The sequence below is a fragment of the Cupressus sempervirens genome, chromosome 4 (genome assembly GCF_028749045.1).
Source record: "Cupressus sempervirens isolate cs-2001-9-10 chromosome 4, ASM2874904v1, whole genome shotgun sequence".
NCBI classification, from domain to species: domain Eukaryota; kingdom Viridiplantae; phylum Streptophyta; class Pinopsida; order Cupressales; family Cupressaceae; genus Cupressus; species Cupressus sempervirens.
Window position 1 is genome coordinate 598,645,250 of NC_143121.1, and position 23,815 is coordinate 598,669,064.

Consider the following 23,815-nt stretch of genomic DNA (forward strand, 5'->3'; position numbering starts at 1 on the left):
TTCCTTTACGTTGAGTCACATTTAATGATTTTAAATTAATTAGTTTAAGTTCCAAGTACAATGTCTCAAGATCATAAAGAAATAACAGATACATAATCGCATAAGCAAATGCATAAGTATAAACAATACAATGAAAGTACATCCAATCAATAACATCCACTGCACATGTCGCAGGGTATGTGAGAAAAGATACAATACATCATGATACATGATAACGTATATACATCATCTAAAAAGAAGTCTCAAAGATAAGAAATAAGAATGATAAAGGTACATCTTCTGCAACAAACATCCAATAGCTGGCAATGTGAGGGGAACCCAAATGGTAAGAAGGCACTACCTCCCGACCGCGTGGTTACCTAGTCAGGCTTCCACTCCCACCGTGCAGGGATATAATGAACGATCCACATATGGCTATCAAACATAAAACTTTCCTAGACAAGGTACCCCTAATAGCAAAAACTACCTCAAAGGTAACACATACTACTCAAGAAGATAAAATAAACCAAAAGTAAGAACACTCAATCCAATACTGACACCACATAACCAAACATCATACACGAACCAAGTATAAACCAAATACCAAGATCATAAGATAAAGTCAACGAAAGATAATCATCTCAAGTCAAAAGCCACATGTCAAAAGTACAACATCCATGAATCACCAATCATCATCAATGAAAGTAAATAACCATAATAAACACATCCAACAATAGATACACCACCAACAATAAGTACACCACCAAAGGTACACAAATCTATAGAGGAGACTCGGGCTACATACTAGGGAGTGTTATCACATGGCTGCTTGAGTTACCCTGGATTGATCTCTTAATAGACCCCGGACCCTCAAGCGTTGAGTTACCCTGGACTGGTTACTCTGAACCCCGGACCCTCAACATCACACATATGGAAACTAAAAATCCCTCTCAAGAAGACGAGGCACTCATCTCATTCCCATCCTTAGTCTATACAAGCACTAAAGGCATGGGTAGATCAAAAATCTCTAACTTATCTTTTTAGTGTGTTCCCCCCAATAAATTTTAATTACTAGATTATCACTTATTACATAACTTGCATTAGGTTACCCTAGTACTGACCACTTTGGGTCCCGGAACCCTATGCAAGCCACTCCTAAGTCACGTACCTAGACAACCTCTCCTAAGCACATAAAAACACAGTTGTGTCCCATACCACAACACCCATAAAAATCAAACCCGGTTCCTTAACAGGCAACCTAATAACAAGATGGATCTCCCATTCGAGTACACATAAAAGATCCACAAATAAAACTCATAAATATAATCTCCAATATGAATGTCAAAACACATCATGACATCCAATCACATCAATAGTATAAAATAAATCTCACAAAACCTTTGGTGTACATCCTATACTATTCAACATCTAAACAACTCGCAATTCCCAAGGCATAGATATTACAAACAAACAATATAGTTCATAGTTGGGTTTGATTTGAAAAGACATAATAGAGTCAAAAATAATGTTTTCAATTTGCATTTCAATGAACGTTTAAGTGTATAAGATTCTCGATTTATTCTACCCAATAACCCATTCATTATTCGACTTAAATATGTAAAATTACCATCATAATAAAAGTCATTTCCTAGTAGAATAATCTAGAATAATCATTTTATTCCATTTAGGTTATAAAAAGAAAATAACAGTTCATTGATTTTAAATAAATTAACCATAATTTTAATAAAATCAATATTATTAAATATGATAAATTAATAACTTCATTAATTAATTCTTATCATTAATACATCCTAATTAAATCAAGTTTAATTAGATTAATTAATAATTAATAAAGTTATTTAATTTTTATTTAATTACAAAACATTTATATAAATTAATAGTTAAATAATTATAAAATTTAATAATACAAAAATGTTATTAAATTATAAAGTAAATTTATTACAATGTAAATTAAATACATTTTAAAATGTATTAAAATTTAATTAATTAATATATATATATATAAATACGTACATATTTCGGCGTGTTTAAAGGCTCGCCGGCCTGGTACCTGCGACAGCAGGTACCCTGCTGCGCACAGCAGCAGTTACACTGCTGCTTGCGACAGCAGCGGTACCGGCTGCCGCGGCAGTTTCTGCCGGCAGCAGGTACGGGAGGGGGTATATCCCCACCCAATCAATTTTATATAATATTTTTTTTAAAATTTAAAAAATTATAAAATTAAAAAAAAAATGTTTTTATTATTATAATTATTATAATTAAAAGCTTTGTGTATATATAAAATTTATTTTATAACTTTCTTTTATCTCTCTCTCTCTCACACACACACACACACACATATATATATATCATTTTTACACAATACTTCATCTAGTTCATATTAAAATATGTATATATTTTTAATCCATGATTGAAACTTCAGTCTAATAGGAAAAATAAATCGAACCCTTTGAATTTTCAATCCTAAGATTTTCATTTCCAAAAAACAAACCCTTCCAAATTTTAATTTCTTAATTTCTTCTTTTGATCCAAAGAACAGATCTCGATTTAACACTAATTCCTTTCAATTGTAGAACGAGGTTATCTAAATAGTTTTTTTCAATCTCGATTCCCAAAAGAAATCAAATTGCAAAAGATTCAGAATAAAGGTAGCAAGATTCATTCAATAAAATTTGAGAAAGCAATTTCCAACCAGCACGAAGAAGACAAAGATCCGAAAGTGTTTCTAGAATGGTTCACAAACCCTACCTTGATCTGATGCTAACAATCTAGTGAAACCCTTGCTAATCCGAACCCTTCCAAGCTTCCAAAGATTTCTTTGTTCCCCTTTCCAAAAGTGTGTGCCCTGAAACCTGTCCCCGTAATAATGACCCCAAAATCCTCTAATATAGAATCTAATTACCTTTAGGGTTTTTGTCTCTACCACTCAAAAATAGAATAATTACTTTATTTAATTAATTCATTCATGCACAATTAATTTTTCTTTTTAAATTAAAATATTCTTTTTATTATTCCTTCATGCACTTTAAGTGAATTGTTAAATTGCTTTATTTAACTATCCACTTGACTTCTATTTTAATCAATTTATAACTTATAAATGTCATGCGCACTTAATGCGATTAAATATCTTTATTAATTTCACATGTTTAATCTTTTCAATTAATTCCTTTTATTTTCAACTCATGCATAAATCATGCGAACTATAATCTTTATGATAATTAAATATCTTTTCACTTTTAATTTCATTTTTAGAAACTTAATTGATAAAATATTTATTAACTTAAATAACAATAATATTTAGCATTTATTTAAAAATGCACTCTAAATATATTATTATTAAATTAAATAAATATAATCATGTTCTAAATTTAATCTTAAAACTTTTATCTTCCAATTCAATTCTTTATATTTAATTAATTTCTCAATTAATTAAATATAATTAAATATTCAAAATATCATAATTATTTTCCATTCATTTAAGTTATTAATTTAATCTATTAATTAGACTTAATTAACAGAAATTCATCAAAGGCTCACAAAACAACATACGCACAAAATACTCACAGGTTTAAAAAGGGTAGACAGTCTGTTACAAGTCCTCCTTGCAGGACAAGTATTATAGGCTTATGGCTAGGATTGGACCTGATCATTATCTTCCCATTCTCACCATTTGAGTATTTGTAATAGGGCACGCTCATCCTAGCAATTCAGGGAAGTCGATGCCCGATACCTGCATCCTGCATAAAAGACGAGCATGTACCTATATATAATATATCTAAACTAAACAGACAATGGCGGGGAGTGGTTCATCATGTAAATCCCGACTAGCAGGTGACTACGACTCCCTCCCTTAACCACATCAAACACGTCAGACAGAAAGATAAAATAAACACGCACACCATACACATGCAAGTATGGGGTAAGTATCATCAAATGCGTACATATAATAATGCATCTCTATCAATACAACATAATCATCATTAAAGACACCATGTTAACATTTTTATAAAAGAAACCACATTTACTAACTAGGATCATTAAGATATCGTTAAAAACACATGAATGAAATCAACTAAGCAATAATAACTGATACATTAGTAATCAAAGTCATGAAATAATATCATAATATTACAAATCTAGTATCTCTAAAACTAATCAATGCATAAAATCAACCTAAAAGAATTTGACAATGATAACAGAAATGTGATCTAGGGGCAGGCACTACACTGGGGTGGGGATGACACCCACAAATTTTTACTAGTGTAGTAATAAAGTTAACTAGTTAAGGTTACAATGTTTGATCATAACATATGGTCTACTATGTGAGCAGTCTATCCTGTTAAAGACTTAAAAAACTATTAGGTTTCACCTTGTTAGATGATTTGACACTTACAACTAAGTAAGGACATTGTTAGAGAATTTTCAAAGATCTATTAAGACCACTCAATTAAGAGATTTACCCTAATTCAAGTCTATTAAAACTAACTCGATACCTAACTCTCTATTTTCTCTACAAGCTAATTTTGAGTCTTCTCCTTTATAACTAATCCTCTCCTCTAATCTAGTACTCTTGTCTTCCTCTTCCATTTTCACTACTTATGAATAGGTCACTTGTTATGTTAGATGATAATAGTACCCTTGAATGACTTCTAATCTTCTCCTCTCTGATGTTCACACACATGATCACTTATGAGCTAGGTTAAGATCATCACTATATAAAGATTCCATGAAGAGTCTTCTAGATGGTTCCATGTTTTGTCTCTTCATCTTGACCATTGAACATACACATGGGGATATGTGATCCACGTCATGTAAATGTTTTGTAATGACCACTTCAAGTATATTAAATATTCTATAACAACCTCTTCAAAACTTAAATAAACCTTCCAAGTCTGCCTGATAATCATTTTTCCTAAAACTATGTTCCATTCCTAACTTTTATGTAGAATTCGCATTGCTCGGCCTATACTATTATTGGTGCTCAACATTAGTGTTGTTCATCCTAGATTAATCTTTTGATGCTTAACATATACTATGCTCAAAACATACTATATCACTCGGTACTTGGGTAAGAGCACAAAGTTGGGTCGCAATTCCACAAAAGTCAATTTCACAGAATTAGACCTCTCAAAAATTGACTCTAAAATCCTACTTCGAGCACCTGATCCATGTTTTAAAAAATTGGGGTCCCAATTTTTACAACGCAGTTTGGGTGCCTGAAACTTTTTAGAATTGGGCACCCAATTTTGAACAAATCGGGTGCCCAATTCTAAAAATATTGGGTACCCAATTTTGAAAAAATACAAATCCCCCCTTTTTGGCATTTTTGTGTCATTTTTATCGTTTGCAAAACGTGAGCCCAATTTCAGAGCACAGGAGCCCATTTTGGACGTCAGTAGACCCCCTGCTGCTATTTTTCGACGTACCGGGTATTTTGTTTTGTTTTGTACAATTTTATTTAATTGTTTTCAATTTTACGTTTTATATACCATCAATTTATTATTTTTTTCAATTTAATATGTAAAATTATAAATTTTCATTGTTAACAATATTATCTTTAGATTATTGTATATGTTAATTTAAATAATAGTTTCATAGATGTTCATTTAAAAATTATTATTTTAGATGTTTTGAAATGCATTTAATATGTAAATTACAATGTTGAATGATTAGATAGATGTAAATTCATTGTTTAAACATGTAATTAGATTCAATATTTTATATTTATTTCAAATAAATAGTGATTAATTATAGATTAGTTTGTAAACCATATAACAAAAAAAGTAAAACTAACTATATTCGTAAGTCTTTAACCTCGACCTAACCATAACTACACAATAAAACTCTAAACATCAAACTAATTATTTAATGTGTAACACCCCACCAAGGGATCCAAACACAAAACTTAGTATTTAATGATTTGAGTTATTGTATTGTACTTTGTTTCATGGATCAAAAAGGGATGATGTAAACTATTTTATAAATGTATATTCTTTCATCCTTTCATACCCTATAACATGTACAGTAGATGAATGTGCATTCTGAATTAATGCCAGGTGGCATTCAGAAAAAATGTATATTATTTAAATGGATTGAACTTGTAGTTATTCTTTCATGTGGATGTGTTATTTATTTTACTTCTAGTATAATTATTTAAAAATGAAATATGACTCAACATCTTGGGATCCTTAAGGAATGTTATCTCTTATGTTTTTTATGTAAATTATTGTACATGTTATTGCTTACTTAGTAAAACTTTAGGTTAGTTTTTTGGATCCCTTGGTTGGGCATTACATAATCTGCTCTCTTACCTTAAAACCATATATTTTTTAATAAAACTACACACTAACCATAAACATAGTATTAACCTTGATTTAAAATCTCACTCTCACCATGATTCTAACCTACCCCTAACATTGATTATAATCTTAACCAAATTATATAATTAAAATAGATAAACTTAATTTTAAGCCTAACCCTAATCATGTTAATAAACTTAATCCTAAATGTTAAACCCTAATTCAAATTGTAACTTCAAATCTTAAACCTAACACTTGGTCCCTAGCCAAGTAACCATAACAGTAGGTATAATGGAAAGTAATCTTAATCCTGAGTTTGAAAACTATATTTAATGATTTTAAATTGGGTTGAAGAAATATTATGGATAATATGAATAATATTATTTTGAGAATATATGTTATTAATAATTCATTCTAAATAATGAAATGGATTGTGTATAAATATGCATTTATTAATGTAGTTATTTAATATATATAATTGTCTTAAGTTAAATACTAGATCTTGGTACATTGATATTTTGAGACATTAAAACTATAACAACTATAAACTTCCTCTATCAAACTATTAAATTAAGTATATTTTATAATTGTCCATTACTCATTCAACTTGTGATGAAGTCTATATTCATTACAACTTTAGCTATGAGTTTGCATGATTCTATCATATTTTATAACCCTTTTAACCCATTCATTACTAAGATTTCAAGCCAACAAAGGTAACATTACTAAACTTTGTTTGATCCTGAGATGAACATATAATCCATAATGAGAATACAATCCCCTAGTGTCACAAAATAAGTATACATAAAAATTGATCTAACTACTTGAGTATACAAAAGGGAAACAATTTTGAGGGAAACAACCCTAGAACAAACAACAGTTCATTATGGACAAAAATCCATTGAATTATGGACTGACTAATAGCATCTATGATATGCTAATATAACTCTAAATAAGTTATCAACTCTCTATTTCAATATGTTCTAATCATACCTCTTATCAATCTTTAGTATGACATTCTTACACACCTTTATATCTCATACACTCATAACATCACTATTTTCTTGTATGTGAAAAATAATTTCATCTTTATATACATGCAATTAACATTAAAAAGGTTGATCTTAACCATCATATTAATTACAAAAATGAACCACAATAATCAATTTTACCCAAGATATGTAAACTAAGACATAGTTAGGACCCACATATATAATCTCTACTATGCCATGATCTATCAATCACACTCATGACCTAATGCAACATGACAACTATCTAAGTCGGGCAATAATACATCAATACACTCCAAGAGACCTTTTGAATCCAATAAAAAATCTCATTGTTTTCCCATATTAATAACATGATACAATTAAGAAACATAAATAAGCATTGTAAAATACCACATCAACAAAAAACACATCTCTATCTCATAATCCAAAAGAAACTCTACACTGTTCATCATGAACATCAAATAGAAATATCTATCTTCAAATAAAAATAGCATGGACAAATAAAAATCATGAATATTTCTATCTTGAGATACACATATGAGTACTCAACACTTCACTTGGTTAGCACCAAAAAATATTACATAATTGATCCATCATCACCAGAAAAACTAGTCTTTGATCAACACATTATAACTAACTAAAATCATCATATTAATCTCTTCAATCAAAAAATGTTCTTCTACATATATTAATGTAACCATCTACTACTATGCACCATCTGAGTCATAGTACAATAAAAACCAATCTAAATCTTCCATTGAATTAAGTGTCCATAGTCTTACAAAAATAAATATGTTGACATCAATGACAAAATATTAATGCTACAACATATAATGCAATCAAACTATAGTAATGATTATGTAATTCTTAATGAATACAAATTGAATCTAAAGTACATTGATTCCAAAACTTATCAATTCTTTCCAAGTCTAAAATATTAATAAATTATCCAATATGGTCCTCCTTTGAATAGAAGAAACTTTTACCACTTATCAATGAAGAAAACCATAGTGATAATAAGGATCAATTTGATTTCAAGTGTAGTTGTGGGAAAAATGTCATCACATAAGAGTCAAATAAGGAGAACTAAAGAAAGCTAATTGAATCTCAAAATCATGGGCCTATTCCAAGAAACAACTATGAGGTCCACTAAGCACCTAATACATTGATGGGGTCAATTGTCTCTATCTATTTTTTTCTCATTCTTGGATTGAGAACTGACTATATTTTTCATAGGAACCACTTCAAATATATGAACTAGATTGAGGTGTCATTGTATTGAATTTTTTTTAGCGAGTGGATTAATAGATTCCTCTTGGGCCATTTCCTCTAAAAGTATCTCTATGGTTATAAGATTAGATGGTCAGGTTGGAATAGTAGTTTTTGATCTAAGATCGATATCATTAATCCTTATGATGTATGTTTTTTTGTTGATTTAGATATGAGAGAATAAAATTAATGCTTAAGGGGTTTTCTATTGGGATTAGTTACTAGTTGTGTTGGCACTCATATAGGTTTTACCAAAAGTGCATTTGTTGTCAAAGGAGGGTTTTGTGGCATTAAATCTAGTTGCTAAGGTTTCTTTGGGAAACCAAATGATTGGTTAGGCCATCACTAACGATCCCTTTATTAGGATCAAGAAACACTATGAGTCCTTCCTAGACATAGACATGTTATTCTTATTTGACTCATCATCACTACTAATTGTAGAACTAGATCTTAGTGTGCAAGGAGCATTAACATTAAAGAAAGCATTCACAAACCAAAACTAAGTTCACATATATGCTTAGACAAAGAAAACAAACAAGAGATGCAAACCTCAAAAGATGAAGCACTTCATTGATTTCTTGATTTTGTAGATGCGTCCTTTGATGTAGATGTATGATCAAGATGCTCAAAGTTGCTTCAATGGTGGAGATGGGTAATGGCAAATTGGTAGCCTTGTGAGCTCTCAATTTGGCATTATAAGGATATGGGTATGGCTTTTGGCTCTCAAAAGGGCATGATAACTTTAGCTCAAGGATTGTTCTTGAAATGGCTTGGGATGAGATTCAATTTATAGACTAAAGGCTTGAGGAATGGAGGGCTAAGATGAAAGGAGATATGAAGGCTTAAGGAGGGCTAGGATGCACTCAAAGGAGACCACATGGATTATGCTTGTTTAGCACCAATGGGAAGTTGACACTTGTCACAAGGAGGATGAGTGTGAGAGGGTAGGATAAAGGGTTGGTTAAAGGCATGATGAGTGGGGTTGAGTATGTAAGAGAGATGTAAGAGGAATGAGTGTGGAAGAGGGAAGAGTGTGGAAGATGGATGTAAGAGTCATGAGTGGGCTTGTAAGAGTCTTTTATGGTTTGTAAGAGCACTCATGACTTGGTGGTTGGGATTTTTGAGGGGAGACTTTGGTTTGGTTTAGGAAAGTCTTAAACTTGCTTAGGGAATGTGACAACATTAGGGGGTGGATTAGGCTGGGGTTTAGGATTAGATTAGGGATGTTAGAGATGTGCAAGTGGATGGCATTAATGAGGTTGGGTGAGTTAGTGGCTAAGCTAGGTTAGTATGGGTGGATGGGGTGGATTAGGCTAAATAGAGGATTAGGGATAGGTTAGGGGTTTTTAGATTTGAGGATTTTATTTATCAAATAGATTTATTTAATAAATGGGGATTTTTGGAATTAGATAGAAGAATAGGATTTAATTGATAAATAATAGGTTATTTGATTTATCAATTAGGACTATAGATGATTAATTAAATTAAATCAGCTAAGGGATGGCAAAGGGTTAATTAAATAGGAATTTAATTAATGATGCCTTTAGAGATAACCAAATAGGATTACTAAAGCGGTGTAATCAAATTTAGGTGTCTACACTAATCATACCCAAGAGAATGTTTCCAGCAATGATAACATCTATATGGTCACATGGAATACACTTTCCAACAATCTTCTTCTATTTTCTTCTCTAACCTCTCATTTTCCTTCACAAAGGATTAGTAATTGTTTCATGAGTTGATCCTCGCCATATGTCTCTAAGTCTTATTCCTTTCCAAATTTTGCTAATGTCTTATTGAAATCACCTACCAACAACAAACTTATGCCTAATTTATCACCACTACAAGGAATGTCAGTCTAGATAATATTTTCCATTTTATCTGTCACCTTCTCTTATTACAAAGAGTATTCACTCACAATCACAAGATTTTAAGGAAAATTGTTGAAGGCTCACCCTTCACTAATTACCTTTCTGTTCTCTTTCTTAGTCATAATATCTTCTACAAGATTTGTAATCCTTAACTTTATTTGGTTCCTTCTCTTCTTCTTCACTCATTATTGATGAAATTACCTAGAAGTGAGTCCTTGATTTCTCCTTGGATGCATCCAATAAAATGGGAACTCCTTTAACATAAGGAGTCATTCTTCTATACAATACTAAATAATTGATTAAAATCATCATCAACATCATCATTGTTCTTTTTTCTATCCTTAATCACACATGGTTTGTCTAAATCATCTTTAATTGTTACACCCATAGACTATGGTACTTATGTGCCCTTATAATCTATTTCCATCAACACTTTAGAGTTTGCATTCTTAGTCCCCCCTACCAATTTCTTCATAGTTTCCTTCCATAATCTTAATTATCCTCATTTTTATCTCATCGTATTTTTATATTTCTTAATGATTTTGTGCATTTCCTATTGGAATTCTCAAGTGGGAAGATTTACCTCTAAGAGGGGGGGGGTGAATCAGAAGTAGCAAACTTTAACCTCTAAAACTTTTAACTAAAATCATCACATGCATGTAACATATCTAATTAACATGAAAGTAAAGGTATGCATGAAAATAGACAACACAATATTTGATCACCCAGAAACCCTCCAAAATGAGAAGGTAAAACTAGGGTGGGGATGACACCCACAACTTATCACTACAACAATATGTAACTTGTCAAGGTTACAAAGTTTGACCATCAGCAATGGTCTACCCTATGAGAGGCCTTCCCTATTAAAGGTTTCAAGCACCCTGTTAATGGTGTACCTATCTAAAGGATTTACAAAACATTCACTTGGAATGTCACGCTATTAAAGGATTTACAATATGGCTATTAAACCAACCTATCTTCATAGGATTTTTATTCTCCTAATACAATGGCTAGAAAGTATAGTAGAATGTGTTGATCTGATGACTCACAATCTTCAATTGCTGATTTTAGATCCTTATTCTGTCCAATTTGATCTGATATGACTCTGTATGAAGTGTCAATACTCTATTTTGTTAACTTGATACTACAATGTTGTCCTTCTTCTTCTAAGTCTTCTCACCCCTTTTACTTCCTTCAAAATTCGCTAGTATTCACTCCTTGCATGCATTTTCTTCTCACATAATCTCTAATACATTCTCACACCTTACAAAATTATGGGGTTTTGACCTCCTTAAAAAGGTTTCACAACTTAGGGTTAGGTATGAATCTACGATTGGTTGCATGTTGATTGCATAGGGAATGAAATAGATTCGATCTTATCTTTTAATCCTTCAAGATTCATCATATGTCAGCTCAAAAATGGTTTACATCTTAGTTTGTGAGGGCACAAACTCTTATGCTAATTTTGTGTTACTTGGTACTTACTGATTACTGATGCTCGACACATATATAAAATCTATCTTGCTCGACACCTATAGTTTACTCGATAGTCGAAACTTGCTCGACACTATCTATCTGCTTGGCATCTAAATGACACGAACCTGTTGAATTTCTAGCTCGACACATATTGTGACTCGACATCTATATTATACTCGGCATCAACTAAGAAAATTTCTCAAGTGTGTTGACACTTAAATGTCAAAACTAATCTGAGACCAACATTTCCTCACAAGTTTAGCAGGCCAAATAAATGCATAAATAGTGTTGAATAAAAAATCTTATAGGAGTACCAAAATATATTTTCCCTTTCCATAAGGTTAGTTAGGGGTCTAGGATAGAAACATATAACTATAATATTATTTTCAACAAGACTTTAAAAACTAAATAGAATACAAATATAACTACTCTAGCATTTAATATAAAATATTAATAACAGTAAAATCACTACAATATTTCATTTAGGATCTAGATCATAATCTAACAAAACAATGGTTAAACTATTGGACACTTTCACATTCTTTTCCATAATATCAAAAGCATGTTCCCTTGAACTTGCATAGACAAAACAAGTTCGTATCTAACATTAAAACCAAATTTATATTTGATTTATTAATATAGTTTTTTGGAGTAATATTTTATGATTAGACTTAAATTCGGTATAATGCTCAATTAGCCTTAACATTAAAGTTTACTTAAGTTTTTAACTTTATTTATTTAATTGATATGGTTTTAAAGATCTGTGCTTATATAATTGATATTTTAAATTTATTTTATTAAATAGTAATTTTGTGATTTTGTATGTTCTTTAAACCTATATGAAAATTATATTTGATGGACCCACCACCACCCCTTCCCCCTCCCCCACCCTCACCTCCACCCCCTCCATCTCCACCTCCACCTCCACACCACCTCCACAACCACCTAGTCCTCCTCCACCACCTACCGCAAATGATCTGCGAGAGAGCATGAGGTGTAATCTTAATGACCTCATGCAAGATATTGAGGCTATCAGGTGCGAGGCCCACCCCCCTCCTCACCTACTATGCCTTGTGGATAGCATGCAAGGTGTTGTTCACTCTATACAACATTTGGATTTTGATATTATTTCATTTAGATTATGGAGGCAAAACATGTGTGCCTACTATTTTGATGGCTTATCATATAGAGAGGTTCATAACCTCAAAATAGGTAAAGGACATTTTACAAGATATTTTGTAAACCCTAAGATAGGTGAGGAGATTAACGAGAAGAAGCCTTGTATTTCTATTAGATGGTGCATGCATCCACGTATATCAACACACTTTTGGGAGTAGTGTTGGATGGTATTTGACCATCCACCACATGCTAATCAATGAGGTGCCCATGTACTTCCTTAGGAAACTATGGGCTGATTTTAAATTGGGTTTGAAACCCAATTATTTTGATATGAAATTATTTCAGAGGGTTGGTGGAGGGATGCCTCAAGATAGGCTTGGGGAAAAGCTAAGAAATAGAATGAGAAATTGCATGCAACCTCAGCCTCTTGTACCTCTTCTCACACCCATTTTACCAATGCCACACCATCATCAAGAAATTTCATCTATGCTTACCTCTTTGAGTTCCCTTTCAAGAAATTTAGTAGAGCAGTAGATGTAGGCGAGACATATTCGTCCAATTGGACACATTTATACTAGCTATAGAGACATATGTAGAGGCCACCAAAGCGATGTTGATGCAACACATGATGACCATTATGTTGAGGGTGCTGATTTTGATGATGACACATATGCTAGTCATGGTGATGGTAGTGATGACATTAATGTGTCATCATTTGGTGACCTTATGTAGGGAGAACTCAGAAATAGTCAAGAGTAGCAGGTAAAATTTTAATTAAAATTTAAATATAAATTACATAATTATTTACTTTCTACATACATGTGTAATTGTATTAACCATATTTATGTATATGTTGATTTTGAAAAAAATAGAGGATGGATGATACTATTCCTCCTAGGAGGCAATATAGTTTTTTTTCGAGACCTATAGATGTTGGTATCCCTCATACGGTATGCACTTTGAATTACACTGTAAAAATGTACATTCAAACTCAAATTTAATAACATGTGCTCATATGTTCCTTTTATCTAATTTTGTAGGGATTGTCAGCTGCTACACGGTTTGATGTCAGTATAGGTTCTGATCCATTGACCACTAAATTTGAACAATTTTGAATCATGTATATATTTTATGTGTTTTGATTTTACGAATAGGAGATGGATCATACTTATCCATACAGGCCTCGATATAGTTTATTTTTGACTCCATCTTTTGATCATCATGCTAGCACATCTTTAGACACATCTGTGACATTGGCTACTACTCAGGTATGATATATATATATATATATATATATATATATATATATATATATATATATACATGTTTTTATAGTGTATGAAAAATGTAGTGTACAAAATTATGTACTTTTTAGTTTATGTACTTTCTAATTCATGTATATATAATATTGACTCAACATTTATGTATCCATAATTTTAGGACTATTTCACCATGAGTGTTTCTGAGAGTATGGGACTAAGCTAGATGGAGGTACCTACATCATCCTTTGAGGTCGGTATTGTAATTTATGTACATTTACATAGTTCATTATGCTCTTTATCAAATTTTAAAAATATATGTATTGTAAATTACAAGACCTCACCACTACCACATTTGGTAGCTTTCATAGTGCAGCTCCTCCCGTTACAGAGGGAAACCCATCTCATGTAGTATTAATTTTATTATGTGGTGAATATTTTATTTATTTGCAAGCTAGATTTTGAAACCCATTTCAATTAATCATGTACATGATGAGACACCTCATGTTACACGGGATGATCCATCTATCTCACAAGGTGTCCTACATGATGAGACAACTCATATTACACAAGATGATCCATTTGAGTCCTCTTTATGTGGAGTAAAGAGGACATTCGATCAGATAGGTTAGGTCTTGTCGGCACCTTTAGATTGTGTTTTTATGATACATATTGTTTATTTTGATACACTTTGTATTAGGATAGTTAACTGTATTATATGTATTTTTTAACTTCATACATCATGTTATGACATGTTAGACCATGTACTATATTTTTATGACTTTTTATCATGCTAGTGTATGTAGTATATGTTATTATGTTACCATGTTGTAAGTATTCAAACAGTTTTCTTTATTGCAACATATTTTATTCATGTTATGACACATTTTGTAAGTATATATGGTACATGAACAATAATTTTAACTATTTATATACAAACATTAATTTAAACATGTTTGAATGTAAAAGTAATGGAAAAAAATAGGAGATCATTACTTGAATTGACAATTAATTTATAATATCAAGTGCACACCGTTAACTTTCAAATAGAAGTAAACTCTTATTTTTAAATTTGTTTACAACATATTTCACAATATATGTAAAAAAATGTCAATGATATATTTATAGAAGTGACTAAAAATATAAAATTGGTTCAACACATTTCTTCAAATGAGGTCCTGTAAAATATAATTGTAAAAAAAAAACACATGTTAATAAATGCATAAATTAATATGAGCTATCTGAACTATGTAAATATATGTGTAATTTGCATGTACTCACTATGTGGAATTGCACAAGATGTTGATGTTCGATCCACCTTAACATTTAAATTTGCATAAATTGTAATTGAGACCTAAATAAGAGGTATATATATATATATATATAAGTTCTCTAATTTGGTATTGACAACACATACATACATGTAATTAGAATATATAAGTACATATATAAAAATAACATAGTAAAGAAAAAACTTACATGTATTTGATTTAAAAGTAGTCATCCCACTATACCATCTGCATCATCTCTCTTTTGCAATGCATCTATGATTGTCTCCTGTTTGTCCATTGAAATTGTCCATAATACCTTATTGGCAGGTCTCCCTTTGTATCTTTCTAATTTGATATTTTTTGCCACAACCAAATGAGAATAGTGTAAAATCTTCTTTTCGGATTGGTAATCTTCAAATGTTGGTAAACCATTTATTCTTGTTAGGTATCTACGTAGCCAAGTGCTAGCTACAACAACAGACCCAATCGGATACTCAAAACCATCATTGTCTACTTGATGACATATCAATTTTTTCTTAAGTTCCACATATCTAGCTACCCAATACTCAGTCTATTCATTATTATCATTAGGCACAATAACAACATAAACATGTCATACAAGATAATATAAAACTTACATAAACACTTTAATCACATGAGTACATATATAAATAATATAAATTGAAGCATGATCACAAAAAAATCTAATTAAATTGTGCATACCAGGTTGTATGAGGTTTGAAATATGACCATAGTATTTTGATGCAAAAGTAACATTATGGCCTTCATTTACTATATGGGTATGTGCAGGATCATGTTCAACCAAACTATGGCCTTAAGTGGCAGCGAAAGCCTGGCAAATCAGGGTTATGTCAAATTGACACATAATTTTAAAGTGGTTTTGTACTTTATATCAAAAAGTGGTAAAAAAATAATCTATAAGAAATTGAATGTAGTTTGGGTCTTATCTAGAGCAAAAAATATTTGATTGGTCAAAAGTTTGGATTTTAATGTAGTACTACGAAAATTTTAAGGCAAAAATAAAAAGTAGGCGTATGTCTGACCACCTTAATCAAAATCAAATGATAATATTTTTTAATATAATTATAGATATAAAAAGTAGACTCATGCCCGAATGTGATGCATATTTTTGGATATTTTTATTCCAAATGAATAATTAAATATGAATTTTCTAATAAAAATTTTTTGGGAAAAAAAAACTCCCATGTCTGACCACCTTAACACATTAAAAACTTTACCAAATTATTATTTATTTATTTTTCCTTATACTAGGTGAAACATAGAATGTGATGCAACTTTTGGATTTAAAAAATGTTATACCATTTGAAAGTTATAGTTATTTTTCAATCACTATGTCAATCAACACTTTACAATCATCTTCATTGAAAATTAACTAATAAATACAAACTCAGGATTTGATACCAATTATATCAATGGAATCTTGAGAGTGTTATAAAAAAACCTTTTTCATTTCATTCAATTTAGATGAAAATAACATTGTCAAATGGCTACTCGAAGTCTAAGTGTCAGTGAAACCCTTCTCAAACACGTTTATTGGGTTATCGGATACCCGAATTCAAATCGGGTATCCGATTACAGATCGGATACACGATATGAAATCGGGTATCTGATTACTCCAAATTTTCCAATTGGGAGGTAAACCACCCACATTGGAAATTTTGGAGGGAAATTTTAGAGGAAACTATTAGAGGGAAACTTTAGAGGGTTTTAGATGGAAATTCATTTTCAGGAGGTGTGGGCATTAATATTATTATTACATATGATTATGATTATTATTATTATCTATTATTATATATGATTATAATTATTATTATATATAGTACTATGTATGATTCTTATGATTATTATTATTAAATATAATATAGTTATAAATATAATTATTATTATAAATAAATATAACATAGTAATATATATGATAAATATTATTATTATTAAATATATATAGTAATATTATATGATTATTATTATATATAATAATATATATGGTTATTATTATTATAAATATATAATCTAGTAATATATATGATTATTATTGTTATATAATCTAATAATATATTATTATTATGTTAAAATATACAGTATTATATTATTATTAAATATAATATTGTCATGAAATACATCAAAACGGGTCATAGGTTAACCTATGAACCCTCTCGATGCATTTCATGACAATGTATGTCCCTAGGGTCCCTAGTGACCCCTTTTGATGCATTCCCAACGGGTCCCTAGGGGTCCTAGGACCCATACAGACATATATTGTTATGAAATGCATCAAGAGGGGTCATAGGTTAACCTATGACCCGTCTCGACGCATTCAAACCAACCAAATGCATCCCTAGGGGTCCTAAGGCCCCTAGGGGCATATGTTATCATGAAATACATCGAAAGGGGTCATAAATTAACCTATGACCCTCTCGATGTGTTAGAACCAACCAAATGGGTCCCTAGGGGTTTGAGGACCCCTAGGGACATATGTTGTCATGAAATACTCTTGATGCATTCAAACCAACCAAAGGGGTCCCTAGACAAACATACATTATCATGAAATGCATCGAGAGGGGTCATAGGTTAACCTTCTCAATGCATTAGAACCAACCAAATGGATTGGCCCCTAGGGACATACATTGTCATGAAATACATTGAGAAGGGTCATAGGTGAACATATGAACCCTCTTGATGCCTTAGAACCAACCAAAGGCATCCCTAGGGGCCCTAGGGCACCTATGACCCCTCTTGACACATTAGAACCAACCAAGTGCATCCCTAGGGGTCCTAGGACTTCGAGGGACATATGTTGTCATGAAATGCATTGAGAGGGGTCATAGGTTGCATTGGAACCAACCAAATGCATCCCTAGGGGCCCTAGGGCCCTTAGGGACATATATTATCATGAAACAGGTCAAGAGGGGTCATAGGTTAACCTATGACCCCTTTCGACGCATTGGAAACAACCAAATAGGTCCCTAGGGCTCCTAGGGCCCCTACGAACATATATTGTCATGAAATGTGTCGATAGGGGTTATAGGTTAACCTATGAACCCTATCAATGCATTGGAACCAACCAAATGTATCCCTAGGGCCCCTAGGGCCCCTAAGGACATACATTGTCATGAAATGGGTCGAGAGAACCTATGACCCCTCTTGATACATTAGATCCAACCAAATGCATCCCTAGGGGTCCTAGGGCCACTAGGGACATATGTTTTCATGAAATGCATTGAGAGGGGTCATAGGTTATCGATGCATTCGAACCCACCAAATGGGTCCCTAGGGGCCCTAGGGCCCCTAGGGACATACGTTGTCATGAAATATGTTGAGACGATGCATTAGAACCAACCAAATGCATCCCTAGGGGTCCTAAGGCCCCTAGGGACATATGTTGTCATGAAATGCAAGGAGAGGAGTCATAGGTTAACCTATGACCCCTCTCGACACATTCAAACCAATCAAATATGTCCCTATGGGTATTAGGGCCCCTAGGGACATATGTTGTCATGAAATGCATTGAGAGGCCTCTCAATGCATAAGAACAATCCAAATGGGTCCCTAGGGGTCCTAGGGCGCCTAGGGACATATGGTGTCATGAAATGTGTAGACCCCTCTGCACACATTCATACCAACCAAATGGATCCATAGGGGCCCTAGGGCCCCTAGGAACATACCTTGTCATGAAATGCATTGATAGGGGTCATAGGTTAAACTATGACCTCTCTCAACACATTAGAACCAACCAAATGCATCCCTAGGGGCCCTAGGGCCCCTATGGATATATGTTGTCATGAAATGCGTTGATAAGGGTCATAGCTTAACCTGTGACTCCTCTCGGCCCATTAGAACCAACCAAATGTGTCTCTAGGGGTCCTAGGGCCTCTAGGGACATATGTTTTCATGAAATTCATTGACGCATTAGAATCAACCAAATGCATCCCTAGGGGTGCTAGGGCCCCTAGGGACATATGTTGTCATGAAATGTGTCGAGAGGGGTCATAGGTTAACCTATGACACCTCTTGATGCATTAAAAACAACCAAATGTGTCCCTAGAGGTCCTAGGACCTCTAGGGACATATATTGTCATGAAATGTGTCGATAGGGGTCATAGGTTAAACTATGACCCCTCTTGACACATTGGAACCAACCAAATATGTCCCTAGGGGTCTTAGATCCCCTAGGGACATATGTTGTCATGAAATACATCGAGAGGGGTCATTGATTAACCTATGACCCCTCTCGACACATTCAAATCAGCCAAATGGGTCCCTAGGGGTCTTAAGGCCCCTAGGGACATATGTTGTCATGAAATGCATTGAGAGGGGTCATAGGTTAACTTGTGACCTCTTTTGACACATTCGAACCAACCAAATGGGTCCCGTAGGGCCCTAGGGCCCTAGAGACATATGTTGTCATGAAATGCATAGAGAGGGGTCATAGGTTAACCTATGACCCCTCTCAGCCCCTAGGGACATACATTGTCATGAAATGAATTGAGAGGGATCATAGGTTAACCAATGACCCTTCTTGATGCATTAGAACCAACCAAATGCGTCCCTAGGGGCCCTAGGGCCCCTAGGGACATATGTTGTCATGAAATGCATCAATAAGGGCCACAGGTTAACCTATGACCCCTCTTGACACATAAGAATCAACCAAATGTGTCCCCAAGGGTCCTAGGGCCCCTAGGGACATACGTTGTCATGAAATGTATTGAGAACCGAATGCGTCCCTAGGGGTCTTAGGACTACTAGGGACATATGTTGCCATAAAATGCATCGAGAGAGGTCATAGGTTAACCTATGACCCCTCTTGATGCATTTGAATCAACCAAATGGATCCCTAGGGGCCTTAGGGCTCCTAGGGACATACATTGTCATGAAATCCATCAAGAGGGATCATAGGTTAACTTATGACCACTCTCAATGCATTAGAACCAACCAAATGTGTCCCTAGGGGTCCTAGGGCCTTAGAGACATATGTTGTCATGAAATGCATGGAGAGGGGTCATAGGTTAACCTATGATCCCTCTTGACCCATTCAAACTAGCCAAATACATCCCTAGGGATCCTAGGGCCCCTAGGGACATATGTTGTCATGAAATGCATCGAGAGGGGTCATAGGTTAACCTATGATCCCTCCTGATGCATTAAAACCAACCAAATGGGTCCCTAGGGGTCCTAGGGACCCTAGGAACATATGTTATTATGAAATGCCTCTCGACACATTCAAACCAACCAAATGTGTCTCTAGGGGCCCTAGGGTTCTAATGTGTCCCTAGGGGCCCTAGGGACATATGTTATCATGACATGCATTGAAAGTTGTCATAGGTTAACCTATGACCCCTCTCAATGCATTAGAACTAACCAAATGCATCCCTAGGGGTCTTAGGGCCCCTAGGGACATATCTTGTCATGAAATGCATTGATAGTGGTCATAGGTTAACCTGTGACCCTCTTGAGGCATTGAAACCAATCAAATGCCTCCCTAGGGACATATATTGTTATGAAATCTGTCAAGAGGGGTCATAGGTTAACCTATGACCTCTCTCGATGCATTAAAACCAACCAAATGTGTCTCTAGGGGTGCCAGGGACATATGTTGTCACGAAATGCATCGATAGGTGTCATAGGTTAACCTGTGATGCCTCTCAACACATTGGAACCAACCAAATGCATCTCTAGGGGTCCTAGGGACCCTTAGGGACATACATTGTCATAAATGTGTTGATAGGGGTCATAGATTAACCTATGACCCCTCTCGATGCATTTGAACCAAGAAAATGGGTCCTTAGGGGTCCTAGGGCCCTAAGGGACATGTGTTTTCATAAAATGCATCGAGATTCTTGACACCTTCAAACCAACCAAATGGGTCCATAGGGGCCCTAGGGCCTGTAGGGACATACTTTATCATGAAATGTGTCAAGATGGGTCATAGGTCTCAATTAATTAGAACAAACCAAATGGGTCCCTTGGGGCCCTAGGGTTCCTAGGGACATACATTATCATGAAATGCATCGAGAGGGGTCACAAGTTAACTTATTACCCCCCTCAATGCATTAGAACTAACCAAATGCATCTCTAGGGGCCCTAGGGCACCTACGGACATATGTTGTCATGAAATGCATCGATAGGGGTCATAGGTTAACCTATGACCCCTCTCAATGCATTGGAACCAACCAAATGCATCCTTAGGGTTCCTAGAGCCTCTAGGGACATACGTTGTCATGAAATGCATCGATAGTGGTCATAGGTTAACCTATGACCCCTCTTGACACATTAGAACCAACAAAATGCATCCCTAGGGGCCCTATGACCCCTAGGGACATACATTGTCATGAAATGCATCGAGAGCTGTCATAGGTTAACCTATGACCCCTCTCAACGCATTAAAACCAACCAAGTGGATCATAGGTCATAATAATAATAATAATAATAACATATATTACTCTATTATATTTATTAATAATAGTAAAAATCATAATAATATAATCTAATAATCATATATATATATTATATTTATAGGTTATAATAATACTAACATATATTATTATATTTAATAATAATCATATATATATATTAATCATACATAAGTTAAGTAAATTTGTTTACGTTGCCCATAATTCCCTCCAAAATTTTGGAATCAATATCGGATATCCGATTTGAGATTGGATACCCAATTAAACTGGCATGATTTTCCCAACATATTCCCTATCACTGCAAACCTGACAATATCACTTTTTGGACCATTTTCACAAGTTTTGGAAAAACTAACTTTTTGGGGTCCAAACGATCGAAAAAGGTTCAATAATATATCATTAAGTGTCTAATATTGTCATCTGAAAGGGGAGCAATAGTCATTGAAAGGCTAAATGCAAAAGGAAGGTATTGAATGAAGACATTGCAACATATAGGGAAAGGGACAAGGTAAATCACTGAAGGAAATAACAAGGTATGTTAAATGTGAGTCAAGTTGACAATGTATTGGTTGAAGATGAAATCATAGAGTCAGATAATGAATATGTGTAGTTAGGGAATGAAAATTTACCAATTGATAACGATAATGCCATGATTGAAAATTTAGAGAATGAAATGCTACCAGGTCATAATGTAAATTGCATGATTGACCATGCCGAACATGAAAATGCACAAGAACGTTACATATCTCTTAATTATAATCAACATGAAGGTTCTAGAACATCAAAATGGATAATTGAAATTGATGAAATAATTATTACCAATTTGGAAGGGAAAAAATAAAAAAGAATCATTTAGTTATGGGATTCAAGATTATAAAAGATGTTTTTTAGGCAACAAGACAGTGGCGTAGAAATGTCAACTTTTTATGCACTTATTAAAGATGCAAAATTCGAGACCTATGCTTTCCAAATTAAAGATTTGTGTCAATAAAAAATTGGAAAGAAATGCCATTATTGTGAAGAATCTTTTTAGTGCTCTCAATAGTATTGGAAAAAATAGTACAGAGAAGGATAAGAGAGTTACTCGAAGGCTTATTATAACCTCTTTGGTAAGTCATCATTTGAGAAAGGGTAGATATATGAGACAAACTTGTATTGATTTGACCTAAATTGTACTACTTTGAGAAGAGAACTTAGTAGATAAGAGAGAATTGATGATCCTCTTCAAAATGAAACATGGGCTTGTGGTGGGAGACTTCCACATTTTGATAAGAAGCTATCTGATGATGTGAAGGAAGAAATTACACAATTTTGAAACTCTAGTTCAAGAGTATCAGCCAATGCTAAAGACGTGTTAAAGTTGAGAATTGGCATCAAAGACCACACATGACATCCTAAACATTATTTGGAGGTAAGTCAAACTATGTTGTTCAAACAATTTAGAGAGAGTCATCTAAGTCTTCATATATCACAAAGGGCTTTTGAATCTTTGAAGCCATTTTATTGTGTGCCAATTAAAATTTGAAATACATGTTGTTGCAAATATTATGTTGAGTTTTCTATGCACCATGAATTATTACTCTCCAACTGTTCTACTTTGCATAGTAAAGAAATGTTGGAGAATTGTGGTGCTAGTGGTCTTCCAAAATCATCAAGAGACTTGCTAGATCAATTTTTATGTCATAGAGTTGATGGTTGTTTCTTTTATAGAAATGCTTACTTAAATGAGAAGTGTTTAGAATGTGGTGGCTTATCCAATTTTGACACATGTTTCCATAGGGATGCGAACAAG